A 4,751-nucleotide genomic window follows, 5' to 3' on the forward strand; every position below is an offset into this window, starting at 1 on the left:
ACTTAAATGATTTTAGCAAATGGCTGCAATATAACAAAGAGTGAAAAATTGAAGGGGGTCTGAATACTTTCCGTACCCACTGTATGTTTGGTGTACATCTACAACACTCATAGAGGACCAAAACTCGTCATATCGATTGAAACCCAAACATTCCATCAAATTTCTCCATCTTGTAAATACACTGCCAGTGTTTATCCTTTTCTGTCTCTGTATATTTTGGCAAGTTTTCGAATTTTGGCTTGCACTTCTGTAGCGGAATCTGAATTTCTTTTTTCACACGGCTAAGATACATATGAGCTAAACACCCTCTGGCTCAGCCTGCTGCCACGCCCCAAACTCTCTCTATTGGCTGTGCAGAGGTATGCAAATACATAGGTTGACAGGCGGGTAGCACATCTTATTATTGCATTCGGGCTGATTGAAATGATTGGATGAACATTTTATGGTGTGTGTGTGTATATATATATATATATATATATATATATATATTGCCTACCCTAGCTTTAATGTCAAGTACAAACGGTGCTGCTGTTACAATATATCATAGTGCTGGGGTAAGTTGCTCCTCTTCACCACTATGTCCTTGTTCTGCAGAAGGATGGCGTCTTAATACGTTGTCACCTTTTGGGTTGAATTAAAAATTAAGCAGTGAAGGCCAACTGTTATTAACCACCTCTACTGGACTGCAGCTTCCGCTCCTAATGGAGATGCAGATGTGATGGAAGCCAAGTGGAAAAACATGGTCAGCAGTGAATGTGATCTAAACTTTTGCTTGCTTCTCCCAGCATATGCATCAGGCCTCATGGAGTCTCTGAGAGAGGAATACTGCAGGTCACCACAGGCTCTATGAGAACGCAGCACTGTCTTCCACTACACCTACTCCTCTTTCCAGATCCCTCCAGAGGATCAACAAGATGAGGCTGTTGTTGTGTATTTAGCACAGATATATTGCCTACCCTAGCTTTAATGTCAAGTACAAACGGTGCTGCTGTTACAATCTATCATAGTGCTGGGGTAAGTTGTAACAGCAGGATGGGTTGTAATACTAACAGAAAACATAGACAACGGTTTATATTTTGTATACACATTTATTTTTAAACACCAAACCCCTGCCCAGAAAATCTAATTTGAAGCATTTAATAATACAAATATTTATTCTAAAGCAAATGAGTTGGAAAAAATGATTGAACAAATATGTAAACATGGGCTAACAATGAAAAACAACATAGTAGATTGTGTGTGTGCATGTTAGTCAACATGCTCAAAATTGTGTCTGTTGTCAGCTTTTATACATGATACATTTTTGTGGGTCCATTAGAAGAACTGTAAATGAGGAAATGGTGTTAAAACTCTTCCTGCCTGCTCAGACATGATATTTCTAGTTATTTATTTTTTATTAAGGTGAAAGTTTGATTTTTTAAAATTAAAATCAGAGAAATGGTGAAAAATTATTTTGGAGAAAAAAAAAATGTTTGCATTATGAGGTAACCTCAGGGGGGGAAATGATTAAAAAATGTATGATATGGCACTTTTAGGGTATTATTTAAAGTCATTCATACAACAATATAAGGTTTGATACTTATCAGGACCAGTATGGAGAGACTAAATTTGATGAATGTATGGTCAGCATGGTAGCTCTTTATTACAATACCCACCCTATTGCCTCCAGCAAGGAGAACAGCCTCTATTCAGTCATCGACAGTCCCTGGTACACATTATTTTAGTGATCTGATGGGCCCAGAGAGGCGTGAAGGACAGAGAAGCATCCTATAGGCAAACTCAATACACAGTACAGGCCACTCTCTAAAGTGGTGTCACAAAATAGTCTATTGACTACCGGTATATTGTAATTAACAGACAGATTTATTTAACTAATGAAAACATACCTCAACCTGATGAGTATTGACGTTTGCAGACATGTAGTGATACAGTCATGACAATTCATAACCATTGTAAGAAACTATAGTCTGCCCCGACCCAGATTCCACTCCACAATAGATGTTTGATCATTCTTATTTCCCAAAATGGCTTAATTATTATAGAGAAGAAGAAAGTCAACAGTTATGTTGTTTGCAGATCATTTGGGATGATTACATCTTGAGCAAATGGTGACCAATTGTAGAATGGGAGTGGGTGTGGGACACCAAGAACCCTCTCAGATAATTAGGTGTCAGAACTTCATTAACATACAGATCACAGCTGTGACGACAGGAGCAACTTCATTTACATTAAGGGTAGTAAACTCTAACTGTATAAAAGGTTTGAGTTTAGGATGTTCGGGGTTCATTCCGACTCTGTTGAGCCCAAGGTTCTACATGTACTTTGTCACTGCTATGCTGCAATAAACATCTTTATCGAGATCTTCAACGTCCTCCTCATTTTTTCTTACACCATTGTTTTAAAAGAACAGATAGTGAGGACAGTGAGCTTGATGCCTGTGAAAGTGAGGAAAAGTGGAAATTCTCAGGTTCTCAGGTTTGAGACCAGGGTTCATGCTTAAATTAATCAAATGAAATTGTATTGATTTATTTTAACCATATAAAGCCTACAGTATCATATTTTATACACATATTTTTAATGCCTCTAAATTATGAACATGATCAAAACGGTCTACATGCCTTCTATCATCTGATTGATAGTTTATCATTTTTAGCAAGTAAAAAGCCTTCTAGTATAATTCTAAAATGCCTTTTTGCAGTGAAATCTTCACTGATTTTAAAAAAGTAAACATAAGAATAACTTTTAAATAGTAATATTTCAAGATGAATAATTACTGAACTAAGGCAAATTAGATTTTTATGACGTATTATATGTCAGACTTTACAGAATAAATTGTATTTTTTTCTAAAGATGATCATGATGAATAGTTTTTACACTTTTCAACTCCAAAATATGTGCAGTAGAAGACTTTATGCAGCATTGCACAAACATTAATAATCATTTGTCCATCTCAACAGCTAGAGGCTGCAGTTCCTTTATTCTCAGAGGAACAAAACTCAACAGCTTGAGTCTGTCTCTCACATAAAGCTTTTGCACTCCTGACCTGGACCATAATGCACTTGCATAGTAGAAAACACATGACATGTTGCTGATGATAATGAGATAAATAATTCTCTTGAAGTGATTTATATTTGAGTTTTGAATTCATGTCAGCCACTGGCTTTCGAAAATAGTTAATCAGACTTAAGAACAGTGAAGGTTTGGTGTTGATGCAAGTACAAAGCAGGAGTGTAAAATGTACAGGGAAATGACGTGTCAACTGAATGAAGATGTGTTACTGCATCAACATCTCACTCCCTTACTAAACTCTGTAACCTGGCCCACAGAACTAGGTTCCACAGTATGCATGGTGCTTCACAACATTGCTACAATGAAAAGTGCGACACCCCATGAAAATGATGACCATGTTTAAGAAGATACCTTTTGCCATTAATTGTAATAATCCAGTAATTTTTTTTGTATGCACAAGGAGTCTGACAACAGCCAGTGCTCCACACAGAGATCTGATCTCACCATCATCCAATCCATCTGGAATTACTTGAAGAAACAGAAAAAAAACTGAGGCAGACTAAATCCAGAAGAACCGCCACAACATCTCCAAGACACCTGAAGAAACCTACCTCCAAACCTACAGGCACTTGTGTAAAAATGCTGTAAAGTGAGGATGCTTTCAAAAATAATGTCATAAATAAACGTTATTTATTAATTAACTTCTATTATCTAAATCAAATCAATATTTGGTGTGACCACCCTTTGCGTTTAAAACAGCTATTGTCCTAGGTACACTAGCGCATAGTTTTTCAGGTAGCTGAATAGCTATAGGAAGATTTCTTCAAGTGTCTTATGTTGCCGCGGTTCTTCTGGATTTAGTTTGTCTCAGTTTTTTTCTGTTTCTTCGTGTAATCCCAGATGGACTGGATGATGGTGAGATCAGATCTCTGTGTGGAGCACTTGCTGTTGTCAGACTCCTTGTGCATACAAAAATCTCACTGGATTATTACAATAAATGGCAAAAGGAATGTTTGGAAATGTAAACTGATATTTCCTACTGGCACACTAAAGCAAAAGATAGAATTAACCAGCTTAAAACCAATTTTTGTTGTTGAAAATACTAATGGCCTAAGACTTTGCATATGTATGTATGTATATTACGCACCCTGGAGTGCCCTCTGTTGGTAAGACATCATAACACATTCCATCTCTACTTTTCAGAAATAAACTTTGAATTAAGGACATGTTTTTTTTATGTGTTAATATATTTATGTTTTTTGTTAACTAGTAACTTAAGATACTATCATGCTTGATTATGGCATGGACTACTAGACCTTCTTACATACAATGCTTTGAGCGCCCTCCTTTGGCAAAGCATCATAGCACATTACACAAGCTACAGAATCATATTCATATCACGTTCAGTCTGAATCATTTGTATCTTTTAGGTGCAAGCCTAGAGCGATGGGCTGTTGATGAAAAGGGTTCTTTATGAAGGTAAAATGACGTCAGAAAGATTTGCATACGCAGGGTAAGAGTTGTGGACGTGTACATAAGACTGTAAGCGTCAATTAAATTTGCATGCGCAAGAGAAGCTTTGTAAAGGTGTAAATCGCGTTTCAAGCGCAAGAAAAAAAGTAAAATGCTGCAAATATTTTCTTCTTGCGCTTGAAACGCGATTTACACCTTTACAAAGCTTCTCTTGCGCATGCAAATTTAATTTACGCTTACAGTTTTATGTACACTTCCACAAATATTAC

The sequence above is a fragment of the Sinocyclocheilus anshuiensis genome, unplaced genomic scaffold, assembly GCF_001515605.1.
Source record: "Sinocyclocheilus anshuiensis isolate Anshui unplaced genomic scaffold, SAMN03320099.WGS_v1.1 scaffold873, whole genome shotgun sequence".
Lineage (NCBI taxonomy): Eukaryota > Metazoa > Chordata > Actinopteri > Cypriniformes > Cyprinidae > Sinocyclocheilus > Sinocyclocheilus anshuiensis.